Raw genomic sequence first — 17461 nt, forward strand, 5'->3', positions numbered from 1 at the left:
TAAGCACAAATCGCATTATTACATTCATAAATAACACTGGTAAATAAAGCAAAATGTTATAATGTACAAACAATAAACACAATACCTAGCCTACAGGCTATTTTGAACGGTTTCAGAAGAAAACAAGAATGACAAATATAAGTTGCTAAACAAGCCAAAACAAATAGGCTAATTCAATGCTAAACTGAAAGCAAACGGCGTTCTCGCGCAGCCTATCTCTCTCATTCGGCATTAATCCATTAAATGTGTCCATATTTGCGATGTATTTGAATGCTAAACTATTATTTATTATGTAAACCAGGCTAACTTAACGCAATTAAAACATATTCACATGAGCAAAGGTAATTTGGCCCGAGCTCAGCCCAGTGTATCTATACGTTTGGTTGACTATTTTATTCTGATAATGAACAGGCTGCAACGTTTGCAATGCTGTAGGCCTATGTGTGTGCGTGAGGCGCCGGCGCGATCGAACGGCAGACACAAACAACAAAAAAATACTTTGTCATTTTTGGTCATACAGATCATTCGAAACTGCAATGTGTTTACTTTTATTTCTGTCATCTCGGTTTCCTTTCCGTGGACTTTCGTAGAGCGCCGCGCCACACAGATAGCCTATGAACCAAACTCAGCAGCATCTCTCTCAGTCTTTTCCTTTCGTTTTGTTAATCTGTTAATTAGGCTATTTAAGTCAAATATTCTGCATATTCATTCTTTTTATAGACTATGATTTAATAAAAACAGATACTATTTTTAGTTAAACTTATTTTTGTTGCTTGTCTGTGCTCGTCCGCCGCCTTTTTTCTCTTCTCCGACACCACAGCTCTCTCCGATAACTCGTGCTATTTCTCCATGTTGAGAGTTTGGTGTCGCACATATTGCACCTTCTTATCCTTTTCTCCGATAAACTGAAAACAACAGGAGTGTGTCCATCTCACAAATGTAGAATCCATCTATGCAGTCATCTCAACCATTTAATTCCAGCAACAGGAAATAGACTAAGTATTTTACCCACAGAATTTTTTCTCTGGTGCTGTTTTGCGATGTTGGTAAATTCACCACTTCATTTTGAGTTAAAATATGTTGTTGTAACTTGCGTTACTGAGATTGTAATGAGTAATAATATTACCCAAATTTTATTAGTAATGCGTTATATTACTGCGTTACAGCAAAAAGTAATATACTACTGTAATATTATTACTTTTGTAATGCGTTACTCCCAACACTGTATATATATAATTGCAGCCCATATATTCCATGCTAACACAATGCTTATTAAGAGACTTCTTTCAAATGGTTTTCATTCAAACAACATATCCACACTTATTGTATGTCCATATTACAATAAACATATTTTTTCCCAGACACTCTCGTTCAGACTTTCCAATGTAGAGGCAATTTAGCAACATCTGATGATGTTTATTAATGATGTTGGCATGTGAAAGAATGTCTGGGATTCGTTGATGTTATGCAACACTTGAACACACAGCCCTGGCCCCTACACAAAGAGAGAGTAGGCCACAAAGAAGCAGGCCGATTATCCATATTTATGGTGCTGCCCAAAGGGCCTCAGTTCCATTGCAATGATTTCCTTTCTATTTCCCTTTCTTTTCGCTTTTTGTCCTCACCTGCCTGGAAATGTCTGTACATCTCTAGATATAGCACTGTGTACATGGAAATGTACATATATAGACATACAGATATCTTACTGGGAACATTTGACGGCTCATTTCACATTTTTTCCCACTCTGGGAAAAGGTGTTGAAAAGCAAAATCCAGAAAGATGTGTATAACTACAAAGTTAAAATCAGAAATTCCTGAAAAATGAAATTACAAAGGCCTCTCCCTTACATGTTTCCAAATGTTTCTATTGTAACTCTTTTCATTGGTGCATAAACTATAACACACTCTCCAATACTTGGTAGTCCGTTGTCACCATCATGGAGTTGTAGTTTGTTTTCTTCGCTCATGTTTCCTTTAACCTAGTTTCTGTCTCCCTTGATTTAGCTTATTCTGTTTGCCTGTGTTAGTTAATTATCTTCATTTGGTCTGTGTATTTAAGTTGCTCCCTTTCTGTTCTTCCTTGTCCGGTATTGTTTGATGTATTGATGTTGCTGTGAGATTGTATACCCTGTTGGTGTGGATTACCCTTCCTCTTGGATTACTATTAAATGGATTATTATTGAATCTTTGTCTTCATCATGCGCTATTTCTCCTCTACCCAGCAACAAGTAACATCCATAGTGCACTATAAATACCCTCAATTTTAATTCTTAATTTCCATCATTACATTTTGTTTTCAAAATATTTGACATTTTTTAAATTATTTAATAAAACGTTAAATATTTTTTTGCATAATTTTACATAAATTATTGTATTTTCTTGTGAACAGTTAGCCTATTCAGCTTTTTCAGCTGTAACTGCTGTGCTGCCAATAGATATTACAGAAAAAAAAATGAATAAATACATTTGTAAAAATTAAAATAAAATAAAATAAACATTGAATTTGTCTTTTTTTTCTGATTAACATTACCACTGTCTTTCTATTTCTATGGTACTTTTCAAGAATTCACAACTTCAACAATAGCAACAAAATAATTAATAAAGCTTTGCAAGAAATTATAACAACATTCACTGAGCCAGGATATCAGGAGATTTCATTATTATTCTTTGGAAATAAAATTTAAAACTGATTAAAAAGTGAAAATAATGGCAGTGTGTTATTGCTTGAAAAATAATGTAAGGCAACAGTAATTGGATATTCTTCAGGTGTATCAAACAAGAACTTGTCTAGATTATGTTATCCCTTCAGGTAGCTCTCACTCACAATAAGGTTGCAGACTGCTGCTATATACACAAATATCAAAGCACTGAGCTGATACTGTACCTCATTTGCATATATTTTCTATTGGCCAATTACAAGTACAAGTACAAGTTCTGTCGCAGTCTGCAGCGGGTGTGCCCAGGAGGGCCACCAGATGACTGTGTTCTGTGAGCACATGGCTTGTGTTGTGTTTGTCTGTCGCCATGTGCTCTCTCCTGTCTATTGTCTTGCCCCTCCCATCTTGTTACCTCGTTATAGTTTAAGTTGATCCACCTGTGTCTCCCTCGTTAGCCTCCTCGTTTGGTTCCCATTTATTCTCCTTGTGTCTGTCATCCTGTGCTGATCCGTCATTTCTCATTGTGTGTGTGTTTCATGTCTGCATGTGTGCAGCTTTAGGCCTGCCTGTCTGTTTTTCCCCTTCGGGGTGGTTTGAGTTTATTTTTGTTTCATTTTTATTATCAAAATAAATAACCATTTCTCCTGCACTTGAGTCCTTGCTTCATCTCCCCGCACGCACCGTGACAAGTTCACCCTCCAGGAACAAATCCTATTTTCTTTATATTTATGTTTTATCTTTAAAATGTAATGAAGATTTTACATATTGAGAGGTACAATCAAGGTAACCACCTTTATAACCTCTTTTTTTTTTCCTTTACAGACAAATTGTGCATACAGTTGCTTGAGTTTTACCACGGATTTCTGCCAAAAAAATGGATCTGCTCTGTCACAATAATATACAAACACACAAACAATTATGTTTTCATGTCTGTACTGAATACACAGTGTAAACATTCATAGTTCAAAGTTTGCAAACTTGTGGTTTGATAACTGGTTGACCTTTTATAACCTTCACTTCAATAACCTTCAGCAAATGTTTCCTGTAATTGCAGATAAGACCCACACAATAGTCAGGAAGAAAGCACAATTCCTCTTACAAAACAGCCCTATTTTGGGGATGTGTGGTGTGAATCACTGTATTGAGGTCATGCCAAAGCATCTCAATCAGGTTGAGTCCTTTACAGACAAATTGTGCATACAGTTGCTTGAGTTTTACCACGGATTTCTGCCAAAAAAATGGATCTGCTCTGTCACAATAATATACAAACACACAAACAATTATGTTTTCATGTCTGTACTGAATACACAGTGTAAACATTCATAGTTCAAAGTTTGCAAACTTGTGGTTTGATAACTGGTTGACCTTTTATAACCTTCACTTCAATAACCTTCAGCAAATGTTTCCTGTAATTGCAGATAAGACCCACACAATAGTCAGGAAGAAAGCACAATTCCTCTTACAAAACAGCCCTATTTTGGGGATGTGTGGTGTGAATCACTGTATTGAGGTCATGCCAAAGCATCTCAATCAGGTTGAGGACTAGACTCTCACTGGGAAGGTGTATTTTCTCCTGATGAAGTCATTCTCTGTTGTTGATTTAATTATGTGTCTCAAGGCACTTTTTTTGTGCATCCCCTAACTTCAGTTGGTGGACAGATGTTCTTATGTTCTCCTGCAAAAAGCTCTGATAAACCTGATGCATGGTTTATTTTCTTTTGAACAGTAAAATCAGTGGGTGTTTTTATAGGGCAGGGAAACCCTGACTAGGGCTTTTGTCCTATTGATTTGATTCCAGGTTAGCTTGACTCCTGACACTCCGATTAGCTTTAGGAGAGGTCAAATTTTTTCCACCCTAGATTGTGAATGTTTTCAAGGTGTGTTCAATAAAGGTATTAAAGAGAAGAATGTCTGTTAATAGTTTAAGAACTATGTGTCTATTGGTGATGAGATTTTTTGATATCAAATTTTATGACCACATGCTAAAATATATTTAAAAAAAAGGCATACGTACCTGTAGACTTCACTAGTGCCATTTCTGTACATAACACCACAGGAGAGTCACCTCTGCCACAGCTACAGCACTCTCACCTCATTATCAGTGACAGCAAATATAACAGAAGGGGAAAGAATGGAAAAGTGTAAAATAAGATAATTGCATTTTATAAAAAAATATAATTGAAGTTTTTTTTTTCCTCCCACAATCACCTGACACTGATTGCCTTAGTTATTGCTTGCTCTCCAAACTGCTTTGCTGACATTTGTTTGAAAGTTTTTTGATTGATAGATTTTGCTGGGTCTATGTTTCATCTCAGAATGCTATTAATGATTTCATATGCTCTTGTGGTTGTGCATTTACATGTTATTCTGGGGTAAAACTGTGTTTTGCATCAAATATAGGCCTTTAATAAATGCTTCCAAAAGGTATGCATTTCATTTTGTAAACCTATTGACATTGTAAGTTCATTGATATTTGCTTTGCTTTTTTCCCTGTTCATTCATATTCTAGACGTTCAGACTGAATATTTGCTTGTCTTTGAAGCATCCAAGTACACTCTTGGGTACATTTCACACTCTTTAATACATTTTTGGCACTGGTGAATTATTGTTTTAGATGTGCTGGAACATATTGTAACTGTGTATCACTTTTTATTGACCTGTCCAAAGCTTTCGACACTGTTGACTTTAGTATACTAAAAAGTAAACTGAACCTAATTGGACTGTCAAATGACACAATCTCTTGGTTTGAAAGCTACTTAGTGGACATAACACAATATGTGCAAATGGATGGCGATTCATCTGCACCATTGCAGATTATGAGGGGTGTTTCACAGGGATCTGTTTTGGGGTCTCTACTTTTTATTATTTACATTAATGACCTTAATTTTAATATTAGTTCTGTCATGACAACTCTCGGAGGGATTGGCACGGTAATGTACATGACAATGTTAATGTATTTGGTCTTGGCAGAATAGATCTGCTACGCTGCTGCTTCTACTGCGGCAGAGCAAGTACCGAAACTTGCTACTGCCAATACATCCACAACATGCTGCTGTGAGCATGTAATAAATATTGCTGCAAATATAACACATTAAATAACCTCCATAGCATACATGTATCACCTCGTAGCAGATCAATACAGGTAGAGCTGGGGAAGGTGGAGGATTTCTGAAGCAAGCTGCAACTGCTACGGCAAGCACTAGTCATATATTTGAATGTTGAGCAGAGAGCTCATTGGCTACAGATACAGGAGAGAACCAATCAGCTGTGCCATGTGATAATGATGTCATTAGGTCAGATTGAGTTAGACCTATCAGACTGCGCAATCTAGAGTTTCATGCCAGAACTCTGTATTAATGTTAATTTTTATTTTTATTCTGATGACACTGTGATTTATTGTAGTGCACATTTGAATGTGACCAAAACTAAAGCTATGTTATTTTCAAGATCAAAGAAGCAAGTGCAAAGATCAAAGAAGCAATCAACAATCACTCAAAACCTTACAGGGTACTATAACTGAGGTAGTGAAAGAATATAAATATATCCATTTTATGCTTGATGACTTCTTATCTTTTAAATCCCATGTTAATCAATTAAGGACAAAACTAAAGCTGGGGTTCTATTACATAAATGAACCCTGCGTTTAATTTGAGGCAAACAGAAGATACATTTCTGCCACATGTATGCCAGTCCTAGATTATGGAGACATTCTGTATAAATCGGCGTCTATCAAACTTGTATGTTCCTTTGACACTTTGTATCATGGTTTGCTTAGGTTTATATTAAATTGTAAAGTCAGTACTCTTTATTGTGATTTATATAATAGAGTTGGTTAGATGTCATTATAGACGTAAGCTTTGGTACCTGTTTATCTATAAATCCATTTTGGGTCTACTGCCTTTATATCTCTGTTCTTTCACACAACTCAAAGCTCCTGGAGCTTATTCTCTGTGCTCACAGGACTTGTACACCCTTTCGGTTCCATTTGTATGAACTAAAAACAAGCTTTTTGGTTTGCGGCACCCAATGATTGGAACGCCTTACAATATAACATAAAGTTGCAGACCTTGGTGTCATTGAACACTTTTAGATTTTTGATTAATGAGCTGTTAAAGGAAGAATCAAATTCTAAATGTTTTTAATTGTGTTTTGATACTGTTTTTTATTCTGATAATATAGTGCTGCATCTTGGCCAGGCAGGGGTGGGAAGTAACGAATTACAAATACTCACGTTACAGTAATTAAGTAGTTTTTATCAGTAATTGTACTTTTTTGAGTAGTTTAAAAATTGTGTACTTTTACTTTTACTTGATTACATTTTAAGTGATGTATCGGTACTTTTACTCTGCTATTTTCCTCCGTTTGTGGTCGTTACATGCTTATTTAAATTTTATTTTTATCCATCAACGTGATTGAATAGAGAGTAATAGGTCTCGTGACTTTCCTCAAATCAAATTGTGCATAGAAAACTTTAACCGCCAACTGTTTATCATGGCTGCTGGAAGCGCATTCTTCAAGCATCAATTCAGTCGCATCTTCCTCTAACTTAATATGTTAAGAGGTAAGTTTCGGATTTCTGCTTACTAAATGATTTATATAACAGCATGCTCAGCAACACTCGCCCGAATGAAATGGCTAATTTTTAATATAACTGAAACAATCTAGTGAAATACCCCTTACAGCAAGTGTCAGAGCTAAGCAACTACCGCGTTAATGTCAAAATACGTGCATGAATGCAGGCATTTATATAAACTTGCTATTTTTCATCGAGTATACGTGTGACTGACAGTCTGTTTTAAATATATATTAAAAAAAAAAAAAAACGTAAAATATCCGCTACATGCAATACTAGGATTGTTTTAACTCGTTTTAATCACTATTAGCACAATATAGACAAGGATGATAAAATTATAAAAATTAAACTACACACTAAATATTCTTAGATGAAACAAAAGAGAATGTATTAATTCAACATAATTACATGATTTTACAAAATTACACTGAAAGAAATAATGCAAAATTGTCTGTTAAAAAACTGGGAGCTCTGGTAGCCAGAAATTCATTGGAAAAACAGTGGCAAATACATTTACACCATTTACAGCATTATTATAGATGGCAATTTCTTTTCACATTTTGATGTACTAACTGGTAATATTCCAATCTTAATCTTAAAATACTAAAATTGGTTTTGTGTTTGTAACCCATTATAATATAAGTGGCAATAAAAGGCCACATGATGACTTCATGAAATTTCATAAAAAAATGACCAAAGACAGAATACCAAAACTATGTCAGATAACACATGTGAAACTAAAATTAATAATAAAGAGTAAATAAACAACATAAAATGTCACTAATTACTAAAATCTGAATAAATGTTACTATTTAAATAATACCATTTAAAAATGTAATACAAAAATGTAGTCACAAAATTCATAATTGTAACAATTGTAAATTATACTAACAACTGTAAATTTGTTCATACATTTTACTTATAAACAAAACGCATTATTGTCCTGGTAAGTCTAATTGAAGAATTAAAATGTTTTCACTCTATTATTTAACGTTTAAGTGTATACTGTATTTACAGCTGCTTTATTCGGTTTTAGGCCTTCTGAAAATTAAAGAAAGTAAGGTCCCACTTTATATTAAGTGGCCTTAACTACTATGTACTTACATCAAAAATTAAGTACAATGTACGTATTTTGTTCATATTGTATTGCAAAACACTTTTGCTGCTATTGAGGTGGGATACGGGTAAGGTTAGGGACAGGTTTGTTGGTATGGGTAGGTTTAAGGGTGGGTTAAGGTGTAAGGGATGGGTCAACAGTGTAATTATAAATGTAATTACAGAAATTAATTACAGATGTAATTACATTCAGGTATTTTTAAAATATAAGTACAATGTAAAAACATGTATGTACACAATAAGTGCATTGTACCAAATTATTAATTTAAATGCAAGTACATAGTTGTTAAGGCCACTTAATATAAAGTGGGTCCGAAAGTAAGGATATTATGAGAAGACAGCAGGTCACAAAGGGCTATATATTGTGCTGAGACTTAAATAACCATGGAGACTAAACAGGAGCTGAACAAATCTTCTCTTTGCAAACAAGAAAAAAAAAAAAAAACATGCATAAGTTATATATTGCAGGTCATATAAACCAGTTGGCCTTCAGTACCCCTCCTGCAGTTGTTATGTCTGCACATCAGCAAACCTAAGCAACAACAGCAAACTAACTTATGGAACATAACTTATCCTAACAAACTTTGATAAATGGAAATTGAACAGGTGGTTGGATACAAAAGTAACCTATGTCTTGTCACAACAAATAAGACCTAAAAATGCTGCCCTGAAATAAATATGCAGACAGTTAACACATTTTCTCAGATCATAATGAGCTACACAGATCAACAGATAAATAAATGTGTTCTTATTCAGTTTGTTCTTCTTTTGTTCCAGTAGATGCATCGATGGCAGCAGGTTAGGACTGATGAATGCAGGGTCATAGAAGCAGGGCGGGTTTCATGTACTGTACAGCATCGTCCTTTAGCCCAAACTCTCCATCCTTTCACATAATGAGGCCCACAGGCTGGTAAAATGTAAATACAGCAATTACAACTTTGGAGCTTTGGCCCAAGGGGTTGCCCTCTACACAGAGCGCTGAACGGTGGGTGAGTTTGACTGCGACTCTGAAACCCTCTGACCTCACAGAGGATTTGAACTAGTCACAGTTAAAGGGTCAGAGGTTGGATACAAACTTTAGCCATGTCTGTTTTTCAGTGTTATAGGGTATGTAAAACTATATTCATTTTATTTGTTTGGTTTTATTTTGTTCTTGTTTCACTTCACTTGTGGAGCTTTGGCCCAAGGGGTTGCCCTCTACACAGAGCGCTGAACGGTGGGTGAGTTTGACTGCGACTCTGAACCCTCTGACCTCACAGAGGATTTGAACTAGTCACAGTTAAAGGGTCAGAGGTTGGATACAAACTTTAGCCATGTCTGTTTTTCAGTGTTATAGGGTATGTAAAACTATATTCATTTTATTTGTTTGGTTTTATTTTGTTCTTGTTTCACTTCACTTGTCATATTAGACTATAATATTTGCCCATGATGTGCTTAAGCTGTGTTAGTAATAATGAGAGTCACTTGTTTTTAAATAACGTAGTTCTTCAGTAGCCAAAGTTATTTCACTATTTTATTTTCCCTGATAATATTTCACTATACTGGCAATAAAGTAATTGTAATTTTCCATGTGATTAATTTGCTTACGCATGTTCACTGTCAGATACCCTGTCTGTTTAGACCACATAACATTCTGCCCACAGGAGGCCGAGGTGGATGTGGCATCAGTACACCATAGCTGAGTCGACTGACATTTAGTGCCTAAAACTCGTACCCACAGGGCAGTGGCTCGCTCCGGCTCAAACACATGCTGATGTATTATTTAGTCCAGGCGAAGTGCTTATTTGCATGCCGACGGATGTACAGGACTACTGATATGTGGCATGTCTAGTGCTCTGGGGAAAAGTCTGCTGATATGTGAAGAGTCCATAGGCCTTCCCTCTCCTCCTGCCTGTCACAGCCTGTCCCATTCCTGATCATCACGACTAGTGTCACAGCACAGGCACAAAATAATAAGAAACACTAGCTGGAGAAATCAAGTGCATACACTGCGATTTATAAACCCAGAGCTGCTTTATTAAAAGTCTGAACATTTTGTTTTTTTTTCCCCTAGAAATGCAGCAAAGACATCAACACCTTGTGCGAGTAATAATATGTAATGTTATGGTGTGTTATTATATTTTCTTAAAAAAACACAAAAACAGTTTTTAAATGTCATGAATGTACTCAAAAATGCATTTAATTTGTGATTTTAAAATATTTTCATTGCCACTACCATGCAATTTGAGGCGTTTTCATAACCACACACTGTCAATTCTCTTCAGTGACAGCTATATTGTTTTTGTACATACTGTATGTCCATTAAAAGATTGTTCTATTCAAAAGTAGTAGTTTGAATTCACTGCACGCACACGTAACTATACTTTCCCCGGCCCTCGCTTGGCTTTGATAACACACACGCACACACACATTCACACACAAATGCACACAAACATCAGTCCCCCTGCTGCCTGTCACTGACCCATGTCACCCATTCCTCTGTGAGGCTGTCAATATTCTCTCTAAGCTGAGCCACTGGGCTCTGGGACTGCTGTAGTTGGGCTGCCAGCACTGCACCTCACGCCCTTTCGTACCCCGCATCCTGCCAGCCAGTCCTGCCTGGCCTAGACCGATAGCACCAGTTCTCTTCTCCTCTCCCCATATCTGCTCTCGGCTTTTGCAGCAACACCTCCCCTTCACGCTCTTCACCATCACTGCCACATTAAGCTATGTGACTGCAAACAGCAGTTGCTGTGGTCCAAACTTTTCTCAAGCATACATCCATCTACAGAAGCGTTTAGTGCTGCAATTCACATAGAAGGAAATAGTGCTGAAAAGGGATGACATACTGAGTGAAAGTTAAAAAGAAAAAGGGATGACATACTGAGAGATAGATAGATAGATAGATAGGAAACAACATTTTATTTGAACTATTTATTTAAGTATTTAAGGATCAGTGATGAAGGTGATGAGCCCTTACAGTGAGCTGTTAACTTCAGAATCACTACTACCGGATCATTAAATCACTGAGCTTGCCCTTGCGAACCAGATCATTGAACTTTTTTTTTTTCAGTCTGTTCTTTTCAATCTACCAGCTGTTTCAATTCACAGATCAAACCAAATGATTCATTCACAACTGCACTATGAGTCTATTAACTGTAACTATATAACAAAAAGACCTACATGAAGCTTTCTGAAAATATATATTTTTTTACAGTAAACTGAATGATTCATTTACAGATCAGACTGATTCATTCTGAAGCTCAGCTCACTGATCAGTGATGAATATAGTCGATGAGGCCTTACACTGTAAAATAAATAAATAAATAAATAAAAATAATAATAATAATAATTTTAAAAAATGGTAATTTTCTGCCGAGATATTATCCAGTAATTTTTTCGGACATTTCCGTTAACCCTAAAACACATGCAATGAAGTGCAAAATTCTAAATACAGGTAAAACACCTGTATTTAAATAATTATGAGAAATTACTTAATATTAATACAGTAAATTGTGCCCTAATTATACAGATTTTTTTTACCATGTACAATGTCAACTTCTGCCTTACAGTGTGTAAACCAGAACCATTGCTGTATCACTGAGCAAATTCATTCAATACGTTGACCTCGAAAACAAGATCAGTGAACAAATTGTCCTTTTAAACCAGTTCCTGTCAATATACCAGTCAATCTGACTCACAAATCAGACTCAATGATTCAATCACAAATCTCAGACTTGCTTTGACACACAAAGGCAGTTTGAATTTCTTCAGCATGAGATTTAAAATATTTTAAGATTGATTCCCCAAAAGAAAGAAAGTCATATGTGTTTGGAATGGCTTTTTTTTTTTTTGTGAACCATTCCTTTAAGGACAAATGATGTAGCCTGCGAGCAGACACGAATGGGTGGTAGCAGGGGTGCCGTTATAACAAGCTGTCCCTCCTCTCACTATATCTGGCATCCCTTTTCTTCTGCTCTGTTGGCAGTGGAGTAATTACCTAAGCCAACTCACTCAGAAGTGAGAGGGCGACCCAGGCAGCACACATAAATTGTAGAGGTGGCAGCAGATTGCCACTGCGCCTTTGAGTAGGCATTAGCAAACTAGAGTAGATACAAATGGCAAGCGGCCCCAGCGCCTTCCTACAGAGAAATCGATGAAAGGAGATCAATAGTGCTGGTTCATTTTCATGTGTATGGAAATACTGATGCGGTAGGACAACATGTCACCATTTAGGGCACTAGTATACTAACACTATTGGTAATGTGTTTGATTTAACAACCCTAAAAGTCAGTAATTGGCTCATTTGTTGTTTGCTCTTGTTCATTTGCCTGGATAAACTCTCCATTCCTCCACTCCTGAAGAGCAGGTAGTCTTTCTTTTATTTGCTTCCTACTTGAACCTTTTTTTCAGCCTCTGCGCTCTTCTAGCCTAGCTCAATGCATCCATGTTCATTTTAATTTCCCCTTTCATTTTCTTCCCTCAACCTCCCTTTCTGTTTCATTCCTTGGAAAGCTCATTATTTGCCATCCTTCATATATGTACCGGTCTTGTTTATATCCTCTGTGTAAATGTCACATAAAAGGGCACCACCAATCCCGCACAACCTCTGGGAAACGTCTATTTAAATGCACTCAGACTCTATCATACGCCATCATCATGGCGTGCAGGTGGCCAATGAAAAATATTCCCCGAGTTTAATGAAAGCAGAGGTTTGAAAGGAACCCAATGAGAAGTACTATTTAAGCTGTAATTGGAAACTGGTCATGAAGTCTCTGACTATGAAATGTATGGCATTTTCCTTCAATTACACATAATAAATCACTCCATCCCTGCCTTTCAGTCTGACATATATGTTAGACAGAAAATGTGACACTTTTTTAAATATCAGCAACAAAATGACTGTATACAGCATGGCAAGAGATTGACACGATTTGACCACACTAACAAACGCTGCCAATGCTATTGTAAGTATGAACCAGAATTTTTGAATAAGAGAAGAAGAAACTGAATGGAGAGAGAGAAATAGAAGGGTGTTTTTCATCTTTTTATGGCTGTGCTTTTAATGCACATCTGTATTAATGCTTAAATGATAATGTCAATAAAAAGAAACATCAATAAAGCAACAGATAAACTGAACCCATAGAGTGATAAAAAGAGAAGGAGAATGAAAGAACACCTTCCAAACAGTTTTATGAGAAATCAGATGAGAAGGTCAAAGCTTTTCATTCCATCTTGCTGGAAAGTGACTCTCCCACACACTCATACTGACTGTGAAGCACAAAGCGCTGCAGAGAAGCAACAAAGACTTTTAATGTTTCAAGGTTCTCTTTATTGAGTCAATAAAGTTAAATACACCTTCAAAACAAAAATCACATTTTCTAACTGTAAATATAAGTGACACAACTGATTGATTTAATTGATACCACTGCCAAAAAAATAAAAATAAAAATAAAAAAATTGAAAATGCACTCAACTTTTAACTAAAAAAACTTGTTTCAACACGTTCAGCTTATGTGGTTAGATCTCAGATCAGTTATGATTCAACAATAAACCCCGAAACCCTACAAATCACAAAAAGGATACTCACTTCTTGAAATTAAAAACCAATACTTTTGTAGTTTTACACAGTTTTAAAGTGGTCATGAATTGAGAAATCAAATTTCCCTTAATCTTTTGACATATAACAGGTCAATGTACTATAAAAATATTATGTAAGTTTCAAAACTCAAAACTGTCTCGTTAGTTTAAAAAAATGTTTTATTGAAACCAAGCTCAGAAAACGACTCATTTTGGAATGTGCCACTTTATGACGTAATAGTGTGGCTTAACACCACCTCCGCAGGAGAAGATCAACGCCTGCTTCTACATCACTGCCTCTTTAGCCCCGCCCACTGATACACGCTTGTAATAGGAGGAGAGGAAATACTAGAGAGACGCAAACACAGGATTACTCCAACAGAACCATACAGACGACATTACAAGATTACAAGGCACTGTCTAGTGTAAGTTGTAGTCTTTGAAAAAATAGTCTTTGAATTGCCTACCTTGTGATCCTAACATATCTAGATCGGACACGAGCGCTGTTGCGTCATGTCACAAATCAATTTCTCGTTCAGGTCAGAAGCGGCGCGAATGCTTGTATGTCAGAAATAGAGCGGGACATCAGTTTACTGTCAGAGATTTGTTGTGTCAATCCGTGCCCCATTCAGTGTAGATAGAATCGCTGATAATAATGGGTTCTGTCCTCTATAGCAGCGTTGCATTTCTCGTGTCCGGTATAAACAAGGTGTAAAATTAGCAAAGAGCACAGATCGCATCAGTGATACACTGTTTGTTTGTTTGTTTGTTTGCTTTACTTTGTTACGGATTCATTTTTAAACAAAACAGTATGATGCAGGCTTTTCAGAGAGAAAGTAAACAATGATGGCAGCGCTGAGTCTGACTAGAGTGGATCCAACAGTAATGTCGCAACACAGAAGTGTGAGTAAATATGTTCCAGACAGTTTGATATATACTTTATTTATACATTTTTAACCCAACTGGTTAAAATAAAATGATTTTCAGAGTACGTCACAGCAACGTCCATCTGCTATTTGGACGTTGCTGCCCCCGCCTCTGTCCCCACCCCTTCCACCGCCCTGTGTTCATATTATTTTATTTGGGACTAAACCGTGGTTCGTTTCCGTTATCAAGCCAGCCGTTGTTTACCCCATTGCTTAGTAACGTTGGCGCAAGAGAAGACAGCAAATTGCTCTCTTCACTTTTATATTTATGTTTTTGAACTGTTGGTTTTGTTTCCAAAGCTTCAGTACATAACGGCACTTACGTCCTTCTTACAAATGTACTGAAAATGCTCTAAAGAACATTGAAGCGAACATAAATAAGATAAATAAATAAGCTCTCTGCTTGCAGGGCGTCAGTCATGCTCGTTAGGAAAGTGATTGAAACACACAAAAAACACACATTTTTCTCAAATAATATGTCATCAATAGCGGTTCACTTACATGATTTGGCATGATTGCATTCATATCAGCAGCAAACCATACCAGAGTTCACTTGAACCATACCCCAGACCACCCCTTTTAAGTGGACTCGGGTAAGGTTTGTGGGTGCGCAAAAGTTAGGAAGACAGTGTTCACATCATCCAAACGTACCGAATTCTGACATTAATCGAACCCGGGTGTGCACCAAAAGTGCTAGTATGAAAGCACCCTTAATAAGCGAAACTGTTAGCCAATCATAGCAGTGGGCATTTACTTGCGAGTCTTGAATGCGCCCCATCTATAAAAATGAACTTTCTGAACGTTCTGCAGAGAGGCTAAAAAAAACAGGATAGAAAATAGCCTATTACTACTTAATTATGATTTTTATTTTTTGTTTGTTTTTTTTTGTAAAATCACATTAACATTATAAGTGAACCTCAGAGAACATTATAAAATCATTAAAACAATGCAGTCCATGACCCCTTTAAGTTAACTTGCAGTAATCCAATAAGCATGTTAACGTCTGGATCAGTTTGATGGACATATTGCAAAGCAGATCTACCTAAGAAACAAACACAGAAACAACATCATTATCATTTAAAAACCTTGGCAAAGCCTGTTTTGCAAATTAAGCCAATAACCAATTAAATAACTTTTAGCATCTTGCTAGCATCTGCCAAGTATAAAAACATTGAAGAAGAAAAACATATTTTTACAGTAAATGGAAATCACTTTAAAATTTGTGCAAAGCCACCAATGAACCAAAAGGCTTCCCAACTTGGAATTATTTTTTACCTTAGCCACAAACCTTCCAGGTCTATCAATATCAATTGCTCAAAAGGACTTAATGTCTCTGTCTAGACTACTAACAATCATGGTCTACTAAGATCTAACATCTCTAGTGCTCAACCAACAACATTTTGTGCGTATGGTATTATATGTTACAGTTTCAACACCAACAGCTAGGGTTTTCCTCAAATATTTTTCTCTCAAAAGGAAAGTGGTTGAATAGCTCGACAGCATGAGAACCATCTCTTGCTGTTCCTCAGTCCAGAAACTCAGATGCTGCAAGACAAAATCAGAGGAGAGAGCTCTTTAAATAAAACATACAGGCTTAATCATGAAACATGTCAATATTTCTTCCAGGTAAATACTTTTTCCCCCCATAAAATCAATAGCTGTGTTTTAAATCTAATCTAGGATGATGTAGAGAACCCAGAGCCGTTTATGCAAATGCACACAAACTTTTTGATAAACTGTGAGTGGAAAATAAACAGACAAGGACTCTATCATTAAAGGCTCTTTTGTATTACAGCACAGTTGGTTGGTTGTTTTTAATTCAGAACATTGTGCCCTGCTTTAAGTGTCAGTGCAATAGGTGGAATCATTTCCTCTGTTGCCTAGTAACATTTTTTTTTTCTTGCATCTCATATTTCTCCTCTTGCTCTCGCTTTCCCACCCTCTGAAAGTACAGAAAAAAAGTATAAGCTTACTGTATATCACACATGTGGACATTAACCAATTATATCCAGAAAGAAACAGGAAAATGTCTTCTTTATAATATAATAAACCAGTATTACATTCAAAATAATAATAATAACCACTCAGATAGGCAAAAATCAATCCATAATTAATTGAATTAATTAAAATGTAAACAAATGCTGATTTCTCAATTGCAACCACCATCTGGATACTGTAAAAAGCTCACTTAAACAGGAAGACATCTAGTTTGTGTCCAGAGAAGTGTCACTTCTCACTTCACAACAGCACTGAATAAAATGTTTGACCTTAAGAGGTAAAGTTCCCTGTTTTTGTGAAAATGAAACGTGAAAAAATATAATTTTCTAAGTGCTTTTTTTCACACAAAAATAAATGTGTTGAACCACAAAAACACAGTCCTGCATGTCAGGCATGCTCCCAGTTCTCCATTTACGGGGAGGGCTTATCCCATTTTTGGTGGTGCTGTCAGTCCAAGCATCTGCACAGTCATCTGGAATTTGAGGCTACCTATTGAGAGCCAAATCCAATTAGATATTTGAGGCAAGATGTCTGACCTTCTTTCACATCTCTACCAAGCTCCTTTCATCAACTTCGCAGATATCACCCTCACCACTTCCCTAGAGCAATTTCAAACTACATTTAATAGAACA

The sequence above is a fragment of the Sinocyclocheilus rhinocerous genome, unplaced genomic scaffold (genome assembly GCF_001515625.1).
Source record: "Sinocyclocheilus rhinocerous isolate Xijiao unplaced genomic scaffold, SAMN03320098_v1.1 scaffold1085, whole genome shotgun sequence".
Taxonomy (NCBI): domain Eukaryota; kingdom Metazoa; phylum Chordata; class Actinopteri; order Cypriniformes; family Cyprinidae; genus Sinocyclocheilus; species Sinocyclocheilus rhinocerous.